At 39.3% G+C, this 26,988-nt stretch overlaps 1 long non-coding RNA gene across 1 annotated transcript; it reads left to right on the forward strand.

The window, feature by feature from the left end:
* The first annotated feature begins 1,393 nt into the window (after window positions 1-1,393).
* LOC308059368 lies at window positions 1,394-26,988 on the forward strand. Its single transcript, XR_013926222.1, has 2 exons — window positions 1,394-7,499; window positions 8,461-26,988. It is a non-coding gene; the product is annotated as an uncharacterized lncRNA (long non-coding RNA).

Below are 26,988 nucleotides of genomic sequence, written 5' to 3' on the forward strand. Positions count from 1 at the left end.
CAGGGGATGGGATTTAAAAAAACAAACAACCCAAACCCAGGGTTGACTGCACCTGTCTACAAAACAAGACTGCAGGAATTGCCATGCCCTATTAGATCACTGGTCCATTGAGTCTCGTGTCCTAACTCAAATTCTGGCCAACGCCAGATGCTTCAAAGTGTGAAACAAGACACTGTGCAGCAGGCAGCCATAAGTAGCAGGAGGTGTATCTATTAATAATCATTTGCTTATATTTTTTTATTGCCTGCTTGGGTTTTCTTGAATCGTTAAAAGAATTTCAGCACATTCCTTTCTCCTAACCTTTCCTCTACTTAAAAAAACCAGTTCATTACTTCTACTGCAATGGCAATTTCCCCATCATCTTTGCTAAGCAGTTGAAGGATTCACTCACAGGGAGAAATATGTGTTCCCTTAGTAGTAGTTTATTTCTGTAGGGATTGAAAGCTGAAGGAATTTGTCTGCAGTTATATCTGCTCTTTGGCTGTGTGTAGTAACTTCTCAGGCAGGTCATGTACTCCATTCCACTGCTATCTGCTGTTTCTCTGTATATTTTCCTGCATTTTGCATTATCATTTGTTAAATACATTCCAACCTGCAATTTATCTTAGTCAGCAGATTTAGGACCTTTGTGTCTCTCTGGACACCCAGGGAATTCAGAAATAAATCACTGCTCCTAAGGGTTGTTTTTAATGCAACAAATGTTTTAGAGAAAGTCAAGAGGGGCTTGGTCAATATCATCTGGACTCTCCTGTGCAATAAAGCATTTTCCACATGCTTTCCCAGGTGGTAGGAGAATCCTGATTCAATAGAATTTTCTGCACTTGCTATTTTTAATTTTTAATATGTATTTTTTTTCATTGAATTCCAGCTCTGCTGGTTAAATTTCATGTATTAGAGATAATACAGGCAGTAGTCAAATTATTTTTATACCACTTATGCATTGATTTTTGTTGGCAGGTTTTACACAAAAATATTCTTTCTGAAATGTTTTGTAGGTTAGATAACGCAGAATAAGCTAAAAACCCCAAGAAATCATATACAGCTCAAGTTTGTTTGTCAGGGTTTCTTAGATATTCAAAACCATAAAATATTATGTATTTAATAAGAAGTTTCCTAAACTACCTTGATTTACTGGGGTGGAAAATGCATTAATGTAGGGCAACCATGAATTTGCCTTAAAACCTGTCAAAAATAGGGTTCTTTGAAGGGGGAAGTATTTGTATAAAGATCTAGGTCTCCCTCCTGCAACCATTAAAACAAGTGAAAACCTTTATGCATCCCAGTCTGATCTGGCACGTGTGGAGGTTGAGATCCAGCTCCCAGTGAGGTGAGTTGTAGCTGCTAGGCTTGCCTGCCCAACCTAGCCACGTACCTATCAGCTGCTGCTGTAAATGGGCTGCTTTGGTACTCAATGTAAACACTTGCATCTCTGCACTCTTCTGGCTCAAAACCAGAGCACGTGCCACTGGCAGGGTTGTGACATCACCCTTGATGTCCCCCTTGGGTGCTGGGTAGGTGGGTGGTGAAGCTCCTCTCATCACCACGCATGGCATGTTCTATCCCCTTGCCCACAAACGCTTGGAAGTGAAGGCTGTTTGCCCATCCATTTGTGTATCGCTCTCAGCAGGATGAGTCCTCTGCAATGATGGGAACCTCTGAGCACTCAGGTAATAATGTGTAATAAATAATCACAGAGTAAAAAAATCGTTGCAAGGCTAACGTCAAATAGATTCAAATGGGAGGCAATTGTCACAACTTAGTTCAAAACCAAACCCAGTGTTTTTTAGCAGAGCTGTAGCTGTAATGCTTCGTTATTGCAATCAAGTTTCTGTCAAGAGCCAAGAAAGGCTGGGAGCTCACAGGGACCCCTCTTGATAAAGAAGTAACATTCACTTTTTGTTTGTGAAATTAGTCCACGGGTTTAACAAATTATAAATAATTGCTGAAATGAAAAATGATTGAATAATGCATTCAAGGGACAGTTTTCATATTAGCAAACTGATCTGGTGTACGTTCAGAGGAATTCTCTGCTATGTTATTTAGCAGCAGGGATCAGAAATACTCATTTTCTCACAGTAAGATGCATCTAACGCTTTTCTTAATTTGGAGACAATTAAGACTGGAATGCAGAGACTATTGCAGTGGAGTGACTCATGCCATACTTATTGGGGGACAATAAGATTACTTTGGTTTCTGAAGCAAAGCTAAATCTCTGAACTACTTATTTTTAAATAACTGCAAACTATATACGAATTGGGATAATCGGATTCTAGAGATTTTTCTCTGTTACTGAACCAACAAAAAGCTGACACATCTATTTGCCGTGTCTGAATAAAATGAAGAAAAACCCAACAGCTTAGAGAAAATGACTGAAGTTTACAAGTACAATTGATGTTTGCATGTGTGTGTTAATATTCTCAGTGTGTTTTTTTGAGGTGCTCCCAACAGTGGTAAATGAAGTTATTTTCATCTGAGGCAGTGGGCAGATCTTTGCAGCTTGTACTTCCTTATCACTTTGTCAGAAGTACAGTCCTGATATATGCAGACAAACTCTGAAAGAAGGAAGATATTATCTTGCCAATGCACCTACCCTTACCTATTTGTTATGTTGCAAGACTGCTATGTGTGGTAAAGGTGGATTTAAAACACATGGTATGACTTTGCCTCCAGCCAGATGGGCATAATTCTCTTCGAAGTTGTTTCCTTTTCAGGTAGGCACGTGACTTTCAAATGGTCATCTTTCTGCCTTATTAGCCTTAAAGTCACCATTTTAAATGTTTTGCCAGAAAGTCCATTTGCTTAGACATCTAGGGCAAGAGAATACAGCTGAACAAAATGTGTCTATGCTTCTCAGGTTTTGTAGTTTTATTGGCTTAAACAAAATTTCACATTAAATTCTTCATGTAGGCTTCAGTGTTAAAGATTTTATAGATAAGAGGTTCTGATGTCGCAAACAGATTTTGAGCAGAATTAGGGAATCACTGAAGTAGGAAACACTAGCAAAAATGCTCAATAATGTTGAAAATTGGAGTGGGACTACCTGTGCAACCCTTTTGGCTTTCTTATCTCATCTTCTTTTGGGGAGAGATTTGCCTTCACTGAACTTCAAGTGTAGAAAGAGACTATAAGGAAAGAAGAGGTCAGTTCTGGTCAGAGGAAGAGTTTTATAGAGATGTGAGGGCAGAGTATATGAACTGAGTGGGGTGAGAAGGAGAGCATGGGGAAAAAAAAAAAAAAAAAAAAAGAGTATGACCTTGCTGTAGCTGCAGTAAGAAAGGCAGATAAACTTGTGCTGGAGGCAGGGAGAGGAGCAGGGAAATTGGGAGGAGGAATTCTAGTCGTTGCAAAGGAAAGAATAGGTTTAGCAGTAGGAATAATGAGGAATGATCAGCTCTAAAACCCAGAGACAGCTGTTAGGGAAAGGAGGCTGTACAGGGGTAGCTACAGGGAAAGAACGATGGAGAGGTAGTTGCATAGAAGTAAATCACAAAGCAATATGTCTGTATAAAGGATTTAAGAAGAAATTCAGTAAAGAATAAGATTTTTTTTAATACACTTTCAGCTAGATTTCAGCTAAAATAGATTTAATTTAGATATTAGCTCTTTTAAGGATTGGTGAGGAAGTTCTTTGCAACATCCTTCTGAGGAAGGACCATTTGTGGCATTTGCTAGGAAGTGCAAGGATTTTCAGAAAATAGTATTGCCTGTTTACAGTTAAGCTTCCAAGAAAACCCGAAGCATTTTAAGACATCAGTAAAGTAGCCAGTGGCATGCTGCCTGAATTCTCCAAAAATCCAGACATCATTTTTGAAGACGTAATTGCTGGACACTGAACATTTTTTGAAAGTGTGTCCTACTGTAGTCACGAGCGTTTAAAAATCAGCTCCTCAACGAAAAATCTTCTTTTCTCCAGAGACTTCTGTAATTTTTTTTTGCCTTTTCTGCGAAGTTTTATCCAATAAAAGAATCTAATAATATATCATCAATTTCTTCTTGTCAATTTTGACAAGGGCACTCTCATTACGGGCTAATACTGCATATCCAAATCCACATACTACCATCAACGGGATAGCTGGTGAAAAATTAATTCAGTGTCATCTCACAAAAGACATCTGAACTGATAAACTCTGAATACCTCAATTGGATTTAGTAGAATTGTGGATGCTTTGAGATCACAGGGGAGTCATTCAGTGCTCTTTAAGACCATATCAGCAAAAGAGCTTGATAGAACAAGAAAAAATGCTATGAGTTGCAGCAGCATTGGGATAACTTCACTTAATAAGATTCCTTTTTATTTGTCTTACTGCGTTGATCATTGTGATCCTAAACATAGAGGAGCTTAGGAAAAGCAATTTACTTATCCAATTTCTCAGGGAAAAAAAATGGCACAAGAAAAATACCAAAATTCAAAAACTAAAAATGTAGGGAGCTCATGACTCGGTTTGCATCCAGCTGTGAGCCATTACTCACATGAGTAGTCACACTGATTGCAGTGGATCTATTTGTGGAAGCTGGAGCTTATGCCTGGGAGCAGAGCCAGCAAACAGCATAGGAAACATAGGCACCAGTTTAGGGAGGCAGGCTGCAGCAGGGAAAGGCTGTTTGGCCTCTGTTGGAGGACATGTAGGTCAGCATGGATGTACTCCTACAGTCCCAGTCTCTGGTGGCATTGTCATGCATGAGGCATGAGGACAGCTATTGCTTTATTACCCTGGGGCCTCTGCTCTGCACATCCTCCCTGGCCCAGGGGTGACAGAAGCAGTAAGCAAGGGACTGGGGTAGGTCTGTTTGTGTCATGGGCAAAGAAGTGCAAAAGAACAGAAGGAAGAGCAGCACAAAATGAAGGTGAAATTCCCAAGCTGGGCTTTCTTCTCCCCTCACTTACCTGGTTATTCCACCAATGACCCTCTATCCCTTTCCCACTCTGCTCCCTTTCCTCCACGAAGAACCCCAGCTCTACCTCTCCTGTGGACCCCAAATCCCTTCCATTTACCCAATAACAGTGCAACTCTATCTCATCCCCCTGTAGTCCTTTCTGCCACATGGAGAGCCTCAGAACCTTACTACCTTCCTGCTGCCGCACAAATACCAGCTTGCAGCTCCCTGTGCCCCTCCCGACCCTTCAGCCACCCCCAGTACCATGCGGCGCGCATACTGGCGGGCCACTCTCAAATCTGGTCTGTCGCTTATGCTGCTTGGTTGAACTTGCTTGAAGGATCAAAGGAAGGACAAAACCGAATTTGTAGCTGAGAAGTTTTGAGCCTTCTCTTCTATAAAAGAAGGTGGGGGAAGAGTCCAATTTAAATCCAGCATTTAGTGATTCATATGTAAAATGAGTTTCACAGAAATGTCTTAAATGGGCAATGGCATAGAACTTGGAGATCTCAGCTAACTGCTTTAAGCCAAAAGAATAAGGCGTGACACGTTAAATCCCCTTGCTGACAACTACTTACCTGTTCCAATTACAGAGATGTCTCATCAGGTGGCTGAAATATGCTCTGGAACCTACTCCCCAAACTGTTTTTATGGTGGCAGAAATTTATGGTCAGTTCACAGAGAAGCAGTGTGACAGATAAAAGGGACTAAAACCACCCTTTATCCTTATTATGATTTTCCTCCTTGGATTTAGGACTTGGGAGGCTCTGGTTTTGCTACACACACAGAGTGTGGTGGGCAGCTGTATGCATCTCAGCTTTCACATGACAGTGGAAAACTGGAAGGGTAATTCACCTAACCTATTTCTCTTTCACTTGCCTTTTTTCCGTTGGTGTCTTTAATATTCCTTAAACAGTAATTTGTTTTCAATATAGAATTCAACTGAAAAGATCTAAAAGTGATGAACAAGCAAATACAGTTGGAAGGCCAGCTTCAGTGTCCCTGGGAAGCCAGTGCCTCATTCTAAGAAAATATCTTAATTTAGTATCATATTTAGACAAATACTTATGTTTATGGTAAAATAAATATGCATTGGAGCAGGTGCTTCACCATTTGCATGGATCACAGACTAAGATTATAATAAGCACCTAATTCAAATTTATTTTGATTTTAAATGCTCAAAGTATATCTGCAGGGAATCCAGACAGTTATCCAATTCCATTAATATGTAATTTAATAAGACAGCAGCCACTTGACATAAATTATGTCATTTTATTATATTATATATTATATTTCTCTTACACATAACCTGAATGTTCCTTGTTTATTGCTGGGGTTCTATTTCTCTTTCTACAAAGATAAAGGCAGTCCATAATTCAGTTTTGTTGGTTAAAAGCCACTGTGATATTCAAGACAGTCAAGCTCAGTGGTCTGTCCCAGCTGTAGAAATCTGTGCTTTCAGGTGAGTGGCTAGAGTCACCACGATGTGTGCATCCCATGTTCACATTTGGTTTTGTAAGAGCAAGATGCCTAGGCAGCTCCTCAAAACACATTGCTTAGCTCATTGGAGATCTATACTATTACGTGTAAAACTGCTCAAATTAGATCTGGCTGTGAGTGTGCCTTGTGGTATCTAATCCTGAGAAGGACTTAGCTCTGATCAGCTGTGTTGCAACCCACAAAGAAAGATTTTCCCCCCTGTCTCATCCATGTGGCCACTTCATGTCAAAGCAAAACTACTCGACGCTTTCTTACAGAAAAAATGGCAGGTCATGGCAGACATACTGTACCCTTTTTATTTTCCGTTACTACCATGCTAAAAAGTAACATCCCCTCCAGGTTCCCCCCTCCCTCTTTCTTATACAGTTATGACTTCATTATCTAACACGAACCAAACTATTTCCAGCATTGAAAGTGAGAGCCTCTGATCACCCCTGAACACCTGTCACTCATGGCTAGAACACCTTCCCCAGAAGATCAAGAATACGAGTTCACATAATCTTAAATGACATTCTCCCTATTTCTGCCTATAAACTTTAAAATGTCTGCAGACCTACCAGGCTGTGCATCTGCTGAGCCCAGCAATCCCAGAATGTGTCAGATTTAATCTGTGCGGTATCCAGCGCATCCAAGACATGCTGAACTCGGAGCGCATTTGCTGTAAGCTGATCCTGAATCTACAGTGGCATTTGTCTGGCACATTGGGGCATCCAGACTTCCTGCTCAGATGGTCAAAATCCTCAGGTTCTGTCGGCTGGAAAAATAATTTCTCTGAAGAAAACCTGGGTAGTTTGGCTTAAAAGGAAAGGTATTTGGGCATGCCAAAAGCCTGACTTTGCCCATGCAAGGGGTTAAGTATGCAGAAGACTCTGAAAGCCTGTGTGATGGACTTTGGCAGTTAACCACACAGTCATTAAGTACAGGGCAGCCATTGCCACAGCTACTATCCTCTGACAAACAGCAGACCTAGACACCTAAATCCCAAGATGATGGAGAGAGTCTTAATCCCAAATGGAGATAAAAGAGGGGTACCTCTCTGCAGCTCATCGTAAGGCACCTGCACATCTTGGAGAAGGGTAACTCTGCGTCTTGGGTTACTTAGGTGACTCCTTCAGGAAGCTGAGGTTGGTGGAAACTCGTACATAGGTACCGATTTTTTCTAACACGCCGCACACCTCACCCTGAGGAAGGGAGGATGGTAGTAGGTAGTAAACACTCTAAAGGTTGAGAACGGCAGCATGGGGTTGGAAACTTTGGTTTTGTGGATGGCTGGGCTGATCTTGTGACCTTCATTCAAAAGGAAGCAAATTCACTTTTTTCAGCTTCATACACAACTTTGGTACCCGTCAGATGCTTTTGGAAGTTGTGCTCTGCCTTTCCTCTTTCGGTAGGAGATGACTTTCAGAGCAGCTCACCAAGTGTGCAGCGCTGCTGAGGTTCACAGCCTATAAACTGCAAGATAAAATGACTTCTTAATGGATGCCCACACTAAAAGACAGTAAGGGGCACAGGTGTTCCAGTAATGGAGATAATATAACTATTGTAGACAAATTTACTGGGATTATCTAAACTAGATAAAATATTTCAGATGAGACAGTGTGTTAGGATTCTGGAGTGCAGCAGCCTCCAGTTTTGTACTATGTGTTCATCACAGTTGGAGAGCTCAATGATGGCAAAGGTATGTACTGGCTGAACTGGATAGCCTCAGAAAAGTGAATATTTCTAGACAACATTGCATGCAGTCATGTACAACATGCAAATGTGTGTGCTCTTATATGTGCCCTTGATTTCTGCATACCAAATGGTGCTGTTTCCATCTTAACAGAGTTGTGCTGAGGTCAGATGGAAACAAGACCAGGTATTCTCATTAGTCATTTTAAACTGTTATGCATTTTTAAAATTCATTAACATTTGTCTGAATGCATACTTATTATTACAAATTTGAAAGAGTTCCATTTATATTTTTGAAGAGCAAATTAGAAATTGTTTTGGCAATTTTATGCACTGTGACATAGTATCTTTACGCGTAAACACTTTTTTTCTAGTTTTCTGGTTTTCACTACTCTAACCATTGCTATGTTCTAGAAACCATGTCCCCACCCTACTCTGCAACTCAAGGTTGATGAACCCCAGTATGTGCCATTTTGCCACCTCTGACTGCTCGCTGAACTTGCTTGGGTTAAAGCAGGTAAATATTCTAATTTCCATTCTGTTTTCCCTGATTGCTTTTTCACATGTCTGAGGAGTTGTCATATTTGTGAATTTATGAAATGTTTCAAATAGTATTATAAGTGCTTCATAAGTGTTGTCAAAGTTAGGGCAGAAATGACAAAAGTCACAAAGTTTTCGGTAAAGTAAAAAGCATTTATCTCCTGCTGCTTTGGCCCATATGAATTAAAGATGACGTGACTTTCTCAAATCAGCAGAGAGAATACAGCCTAAAATAATGCATTTTGAAACAAAATATTTGAATAACAGTTTGTCATTTTGGCCCCAGTGTTGCACATTTATGCATATATGTAACGTTCAGTATATGCATAATAAGTAACTTCAGGTATGTATGTATGTGTATACATAAATATGCATGTACACATATATATAAACACTCATACAAATAGAAGTATTTGTAGTATTTGAAAAATAATGTTAAGTTTCCCCTGGAACACTTAGCAATATTTCAGATGGTTGGCTATTAATATATTTAGGAGCAATGCTGTTCCTTTTAAAGAACCACCTTAAGAAACAAGCATTTCCCAAAACTGAAAAATAGCACTTATTTTAAAATATTTATGTGCTTAATAAACTTTCTTTTTATGAAGTAGACATATATGACACTTTTTTTTTTTCTATAGCTTTAGATTCCCTAGTCTTATTTAATATAATGAATGTGGTATTGGGTATCATGCACTAATATTTGTTATTTAAAATACGATACATGATATACCCATGAAACATATTTTCCTGATGAGAGAAAAAATTACCAAGAGAAAATAGAAATTGTAAGTCACACATGAATTACCTGGAGAATGAAATTTCCTTCTATTGTATAATAACTTTTATAAAGACAGTGGTCCCACTGAAGATTTCATATTGCTAGCTCTAAAATACAGCCACTTACATGAACTTATGACAACACAGAAATGTTGGAAGGAAAGTGAATGCACTCCTTTATTACAGTAAAGTTATTGAGCTATGGCAACCATTTCTGTGGAGTATATATTGACCGAGGGAAAAAATGTGTGCTGGATGGTAAGCCATTGGGCTGAGAGGAGATCTGGGTTTATTCATTTTGGCTATTCTCCCAGAAATAGATGGTGGACCCAGAGCACACTCAAATCCAGAGTGTTTGGATCCAAGCCCATTTTAAGCTGCAGACCCTGTTGGCATCCGAGAGCTTGGTGATGGGGAACCTTGATTGGTTGCCCAAAGCGTGTCACCTCTTGCAGTACGGGTGGGCCGTGTCCTCTCCTCATCCTGTAGTGCCATGGGGTTGACCGACACAGCCAGCAAGGAGTGGCACAACACAATGTATGTGTGTATGTTAGTACTGCAGTCTGGGTCAGGAGAATGCTTTTGAATCAGTTATCCTCACTTTCTCATGTGATTGAGCTTGGGTTTGTACCATGAAGCAGCCTCAGAGCAAAACTGGATTCCCCTGACATGAAATTAAGCAGGAAGGCGACCTCCAGCATGTTATCAAGAACTCAGCCCACAGGGCTATATTAGTTATCACAAAGTAAAACCCACTGGAATGCTAATGGTGTGAACTCTGCAAGTTTGCCACCAGCTGGGAGACTCAATAAATCTCCTACTGAGTTGCTCTGCACAGCCATGGTGTGCCGTTGTGTTGTTGAAGATGGGCAAGCACTGAATTAGCAGCATGGTCTTCCTGACAGTGGGGGGTGTGGGGTATGGGGGGGTACAGTATGCCCAAGTCCCCTCTTAGACCAACGCACGGCAGGATAGACGTGCCCTATTTGACTCAGAGCAACTGGTTTTCCAATTATTAACCATTTTCCATTTTTTTTTGCATTCATTATATTTCATTGGCATTTATGTGAATGTGAGTCCAGGACCACTTGTAACATTCCTACAGTGACAGAGATTTGATCTCATCTGAGTCTGCTAGGCACTGCTCATACAGATAAGATAATGATGTTAATAGCCTTAGAGAACTTGTAACAAGGCACTGCAAATTTGGAACCAAAGTATTTAATCCAAAGCATCTTCTCGATTGCAGTTTAGTTTAGCACAGTAATGTGAAACCACTGTGTTTCTCAAATGTCCTTCAGTTTGAGGGTTCTCTTCATGTAGAACATAATTAGAGTCAAAGATATCACCATTCTACATAGTTTAAAAGCTCATTTTCCTCTCAATTTTCTTGTTAAAATTACCTTTGGGACAACACTTTCCCCTCCCCCTCAATAAACGATGATATAGAAGAGTTGTTTCTTAAGTGGAATGAAGTCTATGGTGTTTTAAAGATGTTGAGTTTGGGATGCCTTTTTTTTTTTTTTTTTTTTTTAGTAACTATTTGGAGTCTCTCATTCTGGTTCTTTGTTAGACATTATGCAACACATGTGGACTCCAGCAAGTTGGGAGCTATGGGAATAATTCTGATCTGAAACAGCCTTTTGGTAAACACAAAAATGAGTGCATACCCATTTCAGAACCTGTCTATCTAGAATTACCAAAACAAACAGCTTTGAAATTGGAAATGTGTTTACCCTGGCCCTTCAGGCTGGCAGGGCAATCAGGCCCCATGGAATGGCAACTATGCATTTGAAACATCACAGGCACTTTAAAGGATTGGAGATCGAATATGGAAAAGACCGTGAGCATTCTGGCTTGAAATCCATGAGGAAGGGAGGAAAGAGCTAGATGGGTTCACAAGATAATGTAAGACCCTTTGGTTGCACAAAGCTCTTCATTTTCCAATGCAAGCAACAAATGTAACTTCAGGAGCCTGGAATTCCATGAATGCTGAAGTAGCACTAATTATTTTTCAGTGGCCTTGAAAGCATTGTCATGAGAATTGTAGTATACTTTTGTACTATCAATTTATCAACAATAAGAAGCAGGATATTATTCTTTTTAAACTCTACAGCGAACAGTCTTGGAACTTTTTGGCAAAAAAATATGCTGTTTTCTATAACTTACATGATTACAAGTTAAAATTACAAATTTTACAAATTAAAATATCCACTGGAAAAATTAAGAAGTAGTTTGATAATCCCAAACTTTAATGATTAAATGGTTTTATTAGGTCTTCTGAAAAGGTTCTGGATAATAGTAATAATCCGAAGTAGGTCACATTAAGAAATTTTGTACATTGTTAAAATACATGCTGCTTGGCAGGAGTTTTAAATGTAGTGTGGTTGTCAGGGTTGACCATTATTTTACACACATAAGGGGCCAGAGCTAACAGAAAACAGTTTATCTTAAGAGTACCTAAGGACTAAGTAAGTGCTTAAGCATATTGTTGCTATATTCTGTGAATTTAGAGGGATCCTAAGAAGGAAGTAATTAGCACATTGCAATTTTATTTCCAACATCAAATAGCACTGCGAATCCACGCCAGGTTCACAGATGGCACAGTCAACTTTAACTCCACTGATTTCTATTGTGCTGCCCTTATTTAATCCACCAACTATTTCAGAATTAAATATTATTTCAACATTAAATCTTTAATTTCATCTTTTCCTTGGTGTTGCTGAACCATTCTAACCAGTGCAGTCTAACTTACTTGTAGTTATAGTCTGGATTGTATTCAAGATACAACTGTGAGCTGGTTGTATTTCTCTCCAGATATATTTAGGCACAGAGGAAAATTACTGGCCTTCCTAAAGTTGTGTATATCATAGCAGGGTATGCTAGACAATGGAGAGGCTCAGGGCAGAAAAGCAGGTGGTGCTGAGGATCCTTCAGACGCTGTAGGCATTCCTGCGTTTTCCTTTGGACTGGCTCTAGGCTGTTCCCAGGGGCTGAATACCCAGTTCATCAAGTGCTCATCAAGTGCATCCTTTGGTTTTGCTCCATCTGAAAGGAAACAGTTTGTGGGCTCTGAGACTGGTTTGTGATGCAGATCAAGGCACGGTGAATAGGGACAACCAAAATTTAACTGCTGGTCTGAAATGAAATGTTGTCCTAGAGGTGTTTTGTGTAAGACACTCAAAGTCATTTGGAGCCTGGATAGGAGTTTGGATAACCTCATCTTTCAGCAATCTTGTTTCATGTCAGAATCACACAGCCTAACTTCTGTGTATTGGTGAGAAGTAATCCATGACACAGGTCTGGAATTCCTTCCAAAATACTCTCATTGTCTTCCCTCTTTTTTGTTTTACAAAGTCCGAGCATCCCTCACCTTAGGGAAGGAAAGATGCAGTGATTTGAGGGTTTTCCTTTTCTTTAATACTATGAAGAAAAGACCAAACTATGAAAGTAATTTTGTCCAAAAATCCAGGGCAGTGATGGAAAGAAAAGCAATGATTTTTCCAAAGACATAGTAACACCATGGAAGATAAATTACCAAATTAGACAGAAAGGAAAGTAAAAAGTATTCAGGGATTCTTCAGGTAAGTACTTTGCAGTACAAAGCAATGGAGTACAGGATTTTCATAAGTGTTTCTGGTGACATCTAAACTGCAGTAACTGTGTGAAGCTGTTGAGATTAAATAAGAGTTTGTAAGAAAAGCTAGACCACTTAACCAGTCCTTGTCTTGTCTTTGAATGGGTTGCAGTCTTAATGAACAAGTCATCACACATCTCTTACAAACTTTAGCCTGACAGTTTCCAAAGCTCTGAAAGGCTTTACCTTTTGGCAGCCAATAAGCACTTCAACAGAATATTGTCTCTTGCTTCTTCATTGAACAAGTTATGAGTGCTTTGTTGATTTAATGAGCAGATACCTCGTTGGTGCAGCAAAGAGCAGAATTTTTACCATGAACAAATGATGTCAAATCCTTGACTCAGGTGGAGTTTTTAGGTGAATAGCGTTACAGTATCTGAAAAATTTACACCGACAGCACAAACCTTCCTTGTTGCATGTTCTAGCAAGACAGCATAACCATTCTCCTCACCAGCCAAGGTATGTACCCATTTGAGCATGCCATGTCTAATCAAGCCTACCATTTCCAATAGAAGTAACACTTCTAGGACATTTTTTCGACTCTTCAAATAAACTTTGTGCAGTGCTGGCAGAGGAAGGTGAACAAAGACGGTTCTTCAATTATAGCAAAGTTTCCAGGCGTACACCGAGCAAAACCACTCAGCTGTATAGTGACAGAATCACAAGTCTCATGTCTAGCAAGTGAAAATTATTTATATACAGCTTTTTAAAAAGTAATTTGGGTTGATATATCATTGGGGACCTCTTCAAATCTTTTTCATCATTATATTACATGAAACTACAATCCCATCAAATGGTATCTGCTTTTTCTGGGTCACTGCTATGCACATCAGTGCTGGCTGATTCTTTCACTTCTTTACTGCTTCCTGTAAATTGGAATTGGGGTTATTTCATGTCATCATCATAGATTATATTTGATTTTATTATATATTATATCTATAGGTATGTCTGTGTACATTTATCCTATACCATTGCATATCTACATCCATATAAATTTGTGTGTGTTAAAGTGCATAGATAGATAAATACATGTCTGTGTGTGTGTGTGTGTACAGAATGAATGAGCTTCAAATGAATGTTTGACTGGGTTGTTGTTGTTCTTCCTAGTATGAGAAACGGTCACATAAAACATTTGCCAGGATACTGTGGAATAATTTTTTGTGGTTTCTGTAAAATGCTACACTGTATTGAACATGTGGGTGTATTCTTACAAGCCAAACAGGCTGAAAATCAGTCCGTAAATAAGATGTCTCTTTCCCATATAATTATTAATTCTTCTTCTTGCTGTGTCATCATCCAGTTTTCCTTTTTTTGGGTGATGTTTTGGTCTGCCTGTTCCTGATAACAATATACCCACTTATAAGAAAATCTGGAGTAACTTTTGAAGTTATTTCATAAAACGAGGCAGGTGAGACACTGGCTGCGTTCTCTAAGGGCTTTTGGCCCTTTATCATTTTCTTTTTCTGAAGCATCATCAGTCACAGACGAGGCAAAGCTTGTACCGTGCAATGCCAGACCCGCAGGCAGCTGTTAAGAATTTGCGCTGCTGTGACTACATGCAGAACTTTTCATCACTGGGTGTCTTCCTGACTGCAAATTGTTCACTTTGGTTATTTGCTACTTGAATGTTGTTGCTTTACAGGTTTGTTTTTGGGGAGTGCCACACTAGTTTATAATTCTTTCTCTCTTTGAGGTATGAGTTCTGTCACAGTTGAGAGTGTACAGCATCCCTCGTGGTGCGTGAGTCACCGAGTGGTCAGTCCTGCTTTAGACTTAGAGAACTAAAATAAATTCTGTGGCTCTTTGTACCTCCCTTTGGGTTTTTTTTAATGGTTTTTTTTTTGGTTGGGGTTTTTTTTTTTTTTTCAGAGAAACAGCATTGGGAAGAAATCTGCAATGGGAAAGACAATGACTGCAAATTACCATGAACCCTGTAATAAAGCAAAATGAACTGAAATGCTTTAAGCTTCCACATGACCAAACTGTAGTTTGTCCTCCACCATTATCTTTATAGTTCTGCCTACTAATGAGTTCTGTGACTTGCTTCTGGATCAAAATGCATCTTACCAATGTCAGTGAACCTTTATCACTTTTCCCTTAAAAGTTGGTGTTCTGAGCCTTTGGGCTGCAGGAGTGTTGCTAAGAGAGATACTTTACAAAAGAGCCGTTAGTCTTGTGCAACCTCAGATCTGACAACCTGCGAAGGTTATGGAGACCATTTACCGGTATCATTTCACATTCTTTAGGCATCTCCTTCTGCAGCCAAGGAAAGATACGATACCTGGCCTAGTTTTCTTACAAACCTGTGAGACATTGTGGAAAAGTATTTATTTTGTTACAGGTTGAAATAGGACATTTCATCTAAGTGTTTCTTAAAGGTTATTTTTACACTATTACATTTCAAGGTAGGCAAATATATTGGTATACAAACATGCACAGTAGTTGACATAAAAATAGCTGCATGTATGTTTCTTAGGCAAGGGACTTAATCAGTTTAAGGAGTAATTTATTCAAACACTTATTCAGAAGCTTAAAAAATTTCAAACTTGGAGATGCATTATTCTATGAATTGGATTTAAAACTACAGCTCACTTCGCAGTGAGGTATAGGTCCCTGGTTTAAAGAGTGGGAGGCAAGCTATATTTTTTCCTGACATTTTTGATTGGATTAACGTTAGGTACAAATAAAACTACTGTGTAGCTCTGAGCACGGACATTTTTCAAAAGGACAAAAATGCATGCTGTTTAAATACTAGATATTCGTGTCAAATGTTACTTTTGTACATATTCTCTGAGTATATTGCTATTACCTAGGTTTAACTTACCACATTTCTACTTGAGGAATTTAAAAAATATTATTTTTTGGATGTGTTTTTTTTAACATTGACAGTTTTGTCACATCCTTCATGTCAACATTCTGCTTCTCTTTGGGAAGTGGTGCTCTACTGGAAAGTAGCATTAGGATTTCATGACAACAGCACGTTATCCAAGACAGTCAATTACAACTGTAATTTCTCACAGATGTTTTAACCCAGTGGGTTTAAATTGATATCCAAGTAAGTTTTAAAAGATTTCACAAAATGGATGTATATCGCCACTCTACATACGATTACCTTCCTGACAGTACAACTTATTATCTGTAAGAAAACACCATATGGCTTTAACTCAGATGAGACAGCACCACTGTGTAGTAGATGAGTTTCTCTAAAGCTGAACAGCAAAACTTCCATGCACTGTGCTAAAATGCATATGTGAAGAAACCAAGAGTGTTATAAACACAGGTGACAGCCTGGCAGGCTTTTCTGGAAGCATCACCTGTCCTATCAAGATGGCACATGATGAAATATATTGGCTGTAAACCTTCTTCTTCCTTACTTAGTGCTTGGTGATGTTTATATTGCTTATACAGTTGGGTTCTTTGGTAGTTCAATTAATAATGTTGTCAGTTTTGACCTCTAAAGACCTATGCAGTAAATTACATTCTCCAGTGCTTTATATTAGTCAGTCGACTCTAAATCCATGGAAAATGCATGTATTATAACGAAGGTTTCTTAAAAGTTGCATTTCCCACTGGGCTGCTGTAGCAGTTGACATATGGCTTCATGTTATGTGTAAAAGTTAGCACTGTACAAAAACCGCTGCAACTCTGATGAAATAAATGAAGAACTGGCTTAAACCAGAAATCTCACAAAGAAATTGGAGTAGGGGCATTTTTTCTGGGGCCATGGAGAGATCTGTGTTTTACCATTGTTATTCAAAAAGTTGCTTGTGCCTTGGCTTTTGCAAACTGATGCCTTGCCACTTGTCACCAAAATATTTTGGTGTTTGATATTTTGCTGAAATATCTTCAATTTGTGGAAAATTTTGGTCAAAATGGATTTTGTTGAAATGCTGTCACTGAGAAATAAAGTTTAAAAAAAAAAAGGAAGAAAATGAGTTTCTTATTTGACACAAATTTTCATCTTAAAATGTAAATATGAAGGTCACCAAAGGTGAGTTTAGCACTTATTTCTTCTGAGCCTAATTGGCAACACTTTTTAAATGGGATGGGTTCTTAGGTGAGACATCCTGGCCTGTGCCAAAAATAAGATTCCCTCAAGGTAATATTGAGAATATACTATTTCTTTAACTCACCCTGGGTGTTGGTTGACTATTAGATGCCTTTTTTTTCCCCCTCATCATTTTATGTATACAGGAATTGCTGCTTTTTTTTTTTTTTTTTTTTCCAATGCCTATATCAACCGTGCTTTATCTACTACTAGGGCAACATTTTCCAGTAGGCTGGGTTTAGAATTACAACCCCGGATGAAAGCTGATCCAGTACCCAGACTCTCAGCTATCCAGCCCCAACACAACACACTGTCAAATGACTTTAATTTATGCAACCATTGTAAGGTTTACTGGAAAACAGCATAGGAAGAATATCACTCTGCCACATCTGTTACCATCATTCTTCTTCATCGCTGATATCACTTAAGAAAACAGCACAGAACTTCATTGCTCACTCTCTGCACAGAACAAATGAAAATTCTCTTTGCAGAGTAGGGAGAGAAACCTCAAAGTAATGAGACTGGGTGCTTTCCCATTCCTTGCTGGAGTATTTTTTAAGAGAATGGTTTAATTATCTAACATGACATGATTGTGAAGGCAGAAGTATAACCTGAAGACTTAAAAAAATAAGAAGACATTGAAAACTAGGAAACTGAAGATTTGACTTTGACAAGGGTGAAACAGTTGAGGAAGAACTCCTAGAGATCTTGCCAAGCTGCTTTTTTCTGCTGAACATCTTAATATTGTCAAGAACTTTTTAAAGCCTTCTTGTGCCCCTGTAGCTACTGAGAAAAAAAGGCTCAGTGCTGTTTTGAACAGCTCAGTCAGTGACAAGACTTCAGCAGTATGGAAAGCAAAACAGAACTGGTAACACAGAAAAAAGTATTTAATGCTCTGAATTCATACTGACTATTCACCTCAAACAGTGTAGTTTTCATGGTACGTGTTAAAAAATGGGTGTGGAAAAAAACAGGTTAATTGGGGAGTAAACAAGTGTCACACACAGTAAAGTACAAGATCCTAAATTTATACAGGGTTGTTTTTTTGGTGTGGTTTTGTTTAGTTTTTTTATCATAGTGCTAAACTGACCTTGGCTTTCATTGCCACAGGATGAATAAACAGAGAGATATTGATGTAGAAGCAAGTATAAAAAGAAATAGGCAGTTCTCCATTGAGATAGCATGTTGTTGCTTTCTACTTATAGTAAAAGAAATATATATGAAAACTTTTTGGCTTCATGCTTCAAGAGAGGAAAAAAAAATATGCCTTTACTTAAAATATTTGGTATATAGAAAAGAAAAACAGAGAGATCATTGATTTGATCCATGTTATGATTACATTGTACTTAGTCATTATTGTAATAACAATTCTAAAGTCTTTGAAATGCCTCATTCAAGGTAGATGGGTTTGTTCCCAAATGCACAGAATGTTAATAAAGATGACTTAAACTTCTTTTAATTTAACAAAAATGAAGTAAAATAATAATGACTGCATGTATATCAATGAAATTCTGTGTTCTTTAGGGTGTATATTCTCCTTCTAACTCAGTGTTAGTTGGGGGTCAAAGTTTAAACTGCCAATTTTCTACCTCATACTTTTGAAATTGTGTCCTCCATCCTGAAGAAATGTTGAAACAATATTTTTCTTTTCATAAAAGCAAAAGCACTAATTCAGCAGCATTGGCTGCCACAGTGGTTACAAGGAAAGAGCAGAACTGTCTGTGGCAATCATTCCCACACAAACAACAGCGAGGAGCCAGAACTCTTCCTGGAAGTACATCCTTTTGAGAACATCGTTATGGCCTTCAGCTGGGAAATGTTTCACACTCCAAGATGATAGGTGAAATGACCACGGCGAGTAGTAGCCGCACTTTTTAAAAATTCTTGGAATTATTTTGGCTCATTTCAAAAATTGTTATACAGTGCTGAATTTTAATATTTGGAATTTTTATTACAAGTGTAGTTTTTGCTCATCAGGGGTTTTTTTTAAGATTTTTTTTTAATGCAATTTTATTGTAAGTGACTTCGGGAAAGATAAACATTTATACTGGATATCTAAAGTGTTAGTGGATTGATTGCCACAATCCTTGCAGAAAACAATCAGGTGGTATATAAATTATCTCGTCCTTACCGAATTAGGAGAGCGAGACATGGTATTCATGGTACTCATTTCCCTTGGCTTTTAGACTTGTGAAGCTGAGGCAGTTTCTTCACTGAGTTCCAAGTGGCAATGTCTTCCTGCATTCTGGAGAAGTAACAGTCTTAGCAAGCAGCAGTGGTCATGTATGTGGAGTTCACCCAAGTTGGCAAGACTTCCAAGTTGGCAGAGTATTCTGCCTGGTATTTGTTCACCCATTCACTGATGGCTGAATGCAATACTTCTAAATTATGCAATTTTCTTGAGTAGTAAAAATGCATAGGTCTCTGATACGTTTACAACCAACACCTCTGATATCTTTATAAACAACTCTGTAATGAACTTTATTATGCCAAATATTTTGCAGTGAAACTGGTGAATTTCCAGCTATCACTGTGAACAAAGTGGAATTATTTAAAAGAGAGCTTAGATGGGCTGACCAAATAAACTGTATAAATAATAAATTGCATAGATTTCCTTAATCTCTTTTCCCTTCCTGCTGATGCTCTCCTTCCAGTTCCTTGAGGTTCTTTCCACATCATTCCTGCTGTTCTTTTTCCTTAAATTTATTTGTCCCCTTCTCCATTAGTCTCTCTTCTCCTTTGCATCTCACAGGTTTCTTCCAAAGACAGCCTCCCTGTGTTTAGCCATCCTCCTTTCAAGGCACACACTCTCAACACATGCTTTAGGAAACAGAAAAGCATAATTTACTCTCATTATTGCTGCAGGCAATACAAAATCTTTTTTCACCTTGACATTTATTTTTTAAAAAGCTCAGATTCTTCTCCATTCAAGTCTCTTCCTTTTATGATCCTCAGCAGAAGAACGTGATTATTCAAGGAACTGTAATACAGGTTAGACGTGGAGGTGAATACAAGAGATTTCTGTTGAGAGCCAAGAAAGTGTGGAGGAGAGAAATACAAAGCAGGGGGTAAGGCTGAGGAGGAAAACACCAGGAGTTGGCCACAAACTCGTGAATGGTCTGTTTGAGAGCTGCCTACATCATGCCCGAAACTGCATTTCCAGACAGTTCAGTAACAAACCCACACCTCCCATCTGCTCTGGAAGCTCCCCAACACCTCTAACCTTCTCTGCACCAACTTTTCATGAGATACACACATTTTGTACTGCCTCACCCATGATGTAGTAAAAAGCAACAGGTAAATTAAATTTGCCAAATATTCTAAAAAAAGTTTTCAATGGAGGTTGGTTTTTTTTTTTGAAGTGCGAAGTGTTAAATGATCTCGTCTCTACATCCCTGTCCCAAACAGTACCACTATCTGGATTCCCTCTTTATATGTTCCTTCTTTGTGTTCCTTTCCTTTATACAGGTTTCCAGTCTTATTCAAAGTGGAAACCGCTCCTACTAGGAAGCTGATGTGAACAGCCATATAGGTGACATGATTATGAAGGAGAAAAGAGTAATTAATATCAGATAGGAATAATAAATACACTGTAGTATCATCATGGTAAAGATATGCTCTGTTCAGGTTGCCCACAGTTTAAAGCACAGTGAAATAATTTTCATATGATGACTTCGTAGACAAATCAGTTATAACTACTTTTATACTTTACAGTGCATTTCAGGTTTTTTGTCTGCTTTTGTAGGAGGCAGGGGGAGAGAACATGGGGGTTGCAATATTATTCTGACTATAGAAATGGATTTCCATTCTACTCTTGTTCACTGCAAATACATTTCACTGTGCAGGCCTTTCAATAGCTCGGTAAAACGTTTCAGATCTGAACTCTATCACTCCACTGACCGAATTTTGCAATTTAAAACTGATGTGCTGTTCCACTGTCTAAAGGCACTCCTGATGGGCAACTTTAACATTGTTTAGGTGCCAGGTAATTTACTACAACCTGAATTTCCTCTTCTGCTTAATGGCTGAAAGTTAAATGTTTGCCGTCAAAAACGGGTGGTCTGTTGAGCAGTGATCCATATGAGAACAGTGAACCTGTGTCTCTGCAAATTTGTTAGTCATCTATGAGGCAAAGCAAAGCTGACCTCGTAATGTCAAATCCCATTTAGAGCTGGTGCATAGGCTGGAAAGAAGGTACTTGATATCTTTTGAGCAGTATTAAAAAATACACTGCTGTGCAGAAGGATGAAAGCCTGAGTAAATTAATGTGGAGATTCTGGCCTTTCCAGATAATTTATAGTTGAATTCTGTCTTTTAGGAGGAAAGGAATGCAGTTAATAAAGGTTGTGACTTCTGTAAACAGTTTCAGAGAGTGGATACTTCCATATAAGTGTTTGAAGCTGTAGCTTTGCCCTTCTGTGTGCATCATTTTCTTTGAGTGGTCTTTCCTTAAACCTCATTAGTCGTTACACTTTCTAACTTCACTCAAAAGCAGTCACTCGCATCACTTTGCTAAAATACCAGGTTGAAACTGAAATGTCATATACGTAACTGCATTTTTCTAAAAGATGCAGGTTTCTTCTAGTCTATATTTTGCTTAAATTCTTCTATTCATTGTCTATAGGTCACAGGAGCACCTAGGCACAGAGTCATGAAGCTGGCACTGATGCCCACAGCGAGACAACTCACATTAACACCCCTGACTAGTCATTCCATTTCTCTGCCAGGTGACTGTGTTGTTCTCGCTTAATCAATTCACTCCCCTGAATATCAACTATGAAACTTCAAGGGCTTCCAGTCTTTCACCTCTAAGATCTGCCTCAGAAATCTTGCAATTTGCTGCATAATTTACTGTATAGGCATCTACTTTATTTTGGAAATTGAGTGGCCTTTTTTGCTGGTTTAACATTAGTTTTTGCATATAAGGAATTAAATTTTAAGGTTGGTTCTTTTTTTTTTTTTTTTTTCCCAAACCATATTTTCAAACCTAAATTGAACTGCAAATATTTAGGTAACCAGGCTTTCACTTGTAGGTCTCACACAGGTTCTGAGCAAATGAAAGAAAGATCTCCATCCACTCTCCTGCCAGAGTGCCACCCCACCTTCTTAGACACAAATCCACGGGCAACACCCAAGGTAGCATGTGAAATAAAAATTTTTTTTGAAGGGCAGCAGCAATCGATCAGAATTGTCAGAGACCAGTGAAGAGGGCAGTTGCTGGGTATAAAAATAGGATGTGACTGTGACGGTTGTGTGTGCTAATATATTTATGAGTTTGGGCAGAAGGATGACCGGACACTTCATCTGTGTCTAATGCAATTTCAAGCAGATCCTCACCAGTTGTGACCTCTTTGCATTGCTCCAGAATGTTATGCCTGAAACAGCTTGCCTTCTTCATCCCAGTATTTTTAGGCTTCTCCTGTGGCCAAAACCTACAAAATCTAACTATGCAGATTGTGAAGTGCAATGCTTTCTGAGGAATTTAAGAGGAGCCAAAACCCAGGCTCCAATTAGACAGCTTGCTACATTCTCACCATGGAGAGGAGACAGCATGTAAACTACCCGTATGCATTAATTATAATCTCCTTCCCCACCTTCCATTTTTCAGCTTGCCAAGTTTCTCCCCTAAATGAATTGTCCTGGTCTTCCTTTATGGAAAAGGAGCAGTCATCTGGTGTTTGGTGATGGCTAAGATTAAGGGGTTTTCCCCATGGAATTAAAAGGAGATGGACACAACTCAAAAAGGCTGATCCACGGGGACGCAATCAAGCTGGTGTATGCTTGTTTGATTTTTTTTTTCTTTCTTTTTCACTGAGTCATTGGTGGTTAAGAACAGTGGGGAGCAATTAGTGTTTTCATAAAACTTAGACCTAGGGCTGAGGAGAGAGCAGGAAGCAATTTATCTGTGGTAAGCCTCAGGAGTCATAATTTCCCTGTTTGTGTTTCAGTTCAGATGAGTGCCATCCTGTTGTTTGTTTTATAAACTGTTTAATAAACTGTAACGTTTATTAACAGTAATCCATTAAGATTGTCTCCTTTGAGACCTTTTCTGTACAGTCAATGTTTTGCACTTCAGCTAGGAACCCAGTTTTATTTTCCTCTTGTTGTTTCTTGCTTTCACACCCATTCAGAAACTTCAGTTATTATACTGAACTTTTATACTGTTCTGCACAAAGAAAGAGCTCTTAAAGCTGTTTAGATAAAACCTCTGCCAGCTCCAGAAATACAGAAAATATTATACATACAGAAAAATAATAAAGTCTAAAATATGTGTTTGTAAGCCCCATAGTCTAAACTTTTAGCAGCTCAATTTCCTTGCTAGGAAGTGGGAAAATTAGCTGTGCTGTGTCATGTGGTGGATCAGGGTGGGAGGTAGTACAGGTGGTCATAACAACTGCAAAGGGTTTATTATATAAGCTCTTCTCATTTTTATTAAAATTGTCCTTGAAACCCAGCTAGACCAGGAATTAATAGGAAGCTTGCAATGATTATTTTTTTTCTCAGTAAAGCACTCTGAAATTTCACATGGTGAAAATCGCTTATCAGTGCATCTGAGTTTTATTTTAAAATACAGTTTTTAATTAAAGTTTGCAATTCTGAGCCTGCTGCTAGTACCTGATATCTTGCTAAAAGGTCACAGCACTGGTAGCATTAATGGTATGAGAACGCGATAGAGGAGATTATGAACATTTGAATTGTGTTTCAGTGCTGGTTTATCATTAGGAGGGGCTGCAGCCGTTCCTCGCTAAAGGCAGGCTTAGTGATGAACCTCAGGGACTCATTCTTTGGCTTAGTTGTCACAGGCAAACCAGGCAGGTCCCTAAGGGTGTGTATGTGTGTGCAGGGAAGGGGCACATGGTTGGCTGTGGTCTCAGCTGCCACCTTGGAGGATGGGGGGGCTCCAGTAGCTCCCAGCATAGCTGCTGCAGTGGGGTGGTGGGCAGGGTGTGGGTGGTGACTGGGGCACAGACACGCTCTCACTTCTGGAGATGATAGGGACAAAAGCTCTACCTCACCGTCCAAGCCTCATGATTGCTTCTGAGCTGTCCTTACCAAAACCAGGGACCACTTGATGTGGCTCATGCCCCTGACTCCTTGCGTGCCAGGAGTGACTCTGCCTGTCCTGCTGGAAAGCCTTGAACTGCTTTGATTCCAGTTGTATCTGGAAATGTACATTGGAAGATGCTAGAGGTGCTTTATTGCAGCTGACTGTGATACAGGGGAACAGCCGACAGTTGCCAGGGGAGAGGTGGGTTGCAGCAGTTCTCAGAGTGACTCTGCAGGGAGCTGAAGAGGAGAAAATTTAATCTGGAAGCTTTACAGGTCCTTGCAAGAGAGAAGCAGAAATAGGGGTTGTATTGCACTTGGCTGGCGTTAGTCTCTTCTGAGCTCCTGAAGCAGAGCAGCTTCACACCTCCTGGCTCTGGAGGATATCCGAGGAAGTAAAACAGAGTGTGGAACTCTGCACTGGAACTGGTGCAGCTAGTGCTGCCTGAGCCAGAAACCCCACTTTGCTGCTGTACACAGCCAGGGAAAGGACAGGGATTACAAATCCTCCAGTATGGCACAGGGGAAGATGTTAAGGAGGCCTCAGAGCCGAGGTTCTCCAGCGCTAAGCACAGGACTAAGCTGTCTGCAAACAACCCCAAGGGTAGATAGGATACAGCCATATTACCACTCCGGTCATAACTCTAAATCGCTATTCCTTCAAAAATATATTGGGCTACCGAAGGCTGAAACTGAGTGGAATGTACTGCCATTGCCCAGAGGGTTCTGGCATCCAACCACCACCACGAGCAGAAAGGATCATTCGCGAACAGAATTGAAACCAGAGCTCTGATAGAGGCGCGTGCTTCAGAACATCTGCCAGATAAGCCATGGCAGAAATTCCAGTGTTAGATTATATGTGTTAGGCTGTTGGGTTTTGTTGTTATTTTCTTTTAAAATTATTGTTTGGTCTCAGATAAAACGATGCCTCTTTGCCAAAGCTGCTGCTGAGGGTGAGACTCCAAAGAAAGCAATGAGGACTAGCACGAGGTATCTGAGAGACCGTATTTCTAAAGCTGTTATCTGCATATTATCAGTATGAAAGTGAGTTATCAATAGCAGATAAGTGTTTCTTATTATACCGAGATGTTCAGAATGCTTCAGAAAATAAACAAGCAGATAAAAGGGCACCTTTAAAAGGAATTCATTTAGGAATGGAAAACCTAAGCCATAGGCCTAGCCATGCTGAGGAAACTACTATTCCAAAAATACCTGCAACAGCTAATAACACCTATACAGTGAGATAATAGGCTTCTTTCTGTTTACTTTTCCTATATAGAAAAGAAACCGTGCTTGTTCTAAACTATTATTGTTGTATTTCTGAAGTATCCTTTCTGTAAAACGACAAACCAAACAAACTTTGTCATTCGGAGCCTTGGGAACTGTGACACTTTTGAGAGAGTAAGTCTATGGAAATCAGCAGTGAGAGGCAGAGGTCGCCGGTCACAGGGATATCAAAAAGGACTTTTGTCATTGCAGGGAAACACGTGCTCTGGCAGAACGGGTTACATCAGTGAGCTGCCAAAATGGGAGGGAAGCAAAGGTCCTTCTGCCCAAGACAGCTTTAGATGGGCAATAACCACCCCGGGATGAGCCGGCTGAACCTGGAGACATGATTCATCTGGTACTAATGAGCTTTTTGCTACCTCAGAGTAGGTGAGACAACACAGGGTGTCTCAGAGATTAGCTGACTACAGTTAGCAAGTTGTTTTTATGTATTGGAGATTTTTTATTCTGCTGACTGCTATTAGGGCTGTGCCTGGCTGAGGAAAGAGGAGGAAGTGGAAAACTATTATTCTAAGAAGATCTTTGTGCAGAGGTTTGTGTTAGAGGTTCAAGGCCAAGCAATAGATCTTAGAAACTTGATGAGTTTCTCAACACAGGTTTTGTGTTGCTCAGCACCCGGGAAACTGACCTGAACATAATGACTTTTGAGAAAGGTAGAGACTAAACATCTTTCGGTTTCCTCATTAAAATCTTCTCGTTATTTAAAAAGATGTTCACCTAGGACGGCAAGTTGCTGGTTTGTATTTCAGCTGTCCTCTGAGCCTGGGCCTCTGAAAACTTTATACTGTCAAGCAGACAGAAAGAGTAAAAACCGGTAGGACCCAATTGCCCAAGATGGCAAAGCAAATCCAGGAATTAAATCCAGGCTGCCTTATTCCCCCACCCTGCCCATATCCTGAGGATGCTCTTTTGGCCAATGAACAGGCTACTCTGTACTAGCAAGTGATACATTGGCTAACACATAGTTCTGACACTTACGAAAAAAATTACACCTGAAAAGAGTCTCCATATGACTTGTCCTTTTAAAAACAAAGTTAACCACTGGAAGAGGCTTTGCATGTCAATGAGATTGTCTTCGGGTTTCAAATCTAATAAAAATGGATGCAACTTTCATCTAAAGAATATGCAAACTACCTGGTCAAGCATCCTTCAGCCTCTTAAGTTTATCATGAGCCTGACATCAGGCTGGAAATCCCAGCTTTCTTAAGAGATGATAAATGTTATCTGCCAATCTATTCCACTGAATAAACTCTGTTTGATCTGCATTAATCACACTTGGCAGAAGCTGTTCAAGCCTGCTAGCAGCAATCCTGGTGAACAGCTTGGCATCATTGCTTAATAATGAAGTGGAACAGTATGAAAAACAACATGAAGGAGACTTCTTCTCATTCCCACCCCAAAATTAATGAAACACACATTAAAGTGAATGGTTTAAAATATTCAATAGATCTGAAACTGCCTTGTTGTAATCATACTATTACTCTCAAGGGCAAAACATATTCCTCTCTATTTTACTTTTCTGCTAAAATACTATGTGCCAGAAGTGCATAGAACGGAGAGATACCAGGTAACTTCAATAATTTTCAGTATTTTTCATATTTTT

This window comes from Falco punctatus, assembly GCF_963210335.1.
Source record: "Falco punctatus genome assembly, chromosome: 2".
Lineage (NCBI taxonomy): Eukaryota > Metazoa > Chordata > Aves > Falconiformes > Falconidae > Falco > Falco punctatus.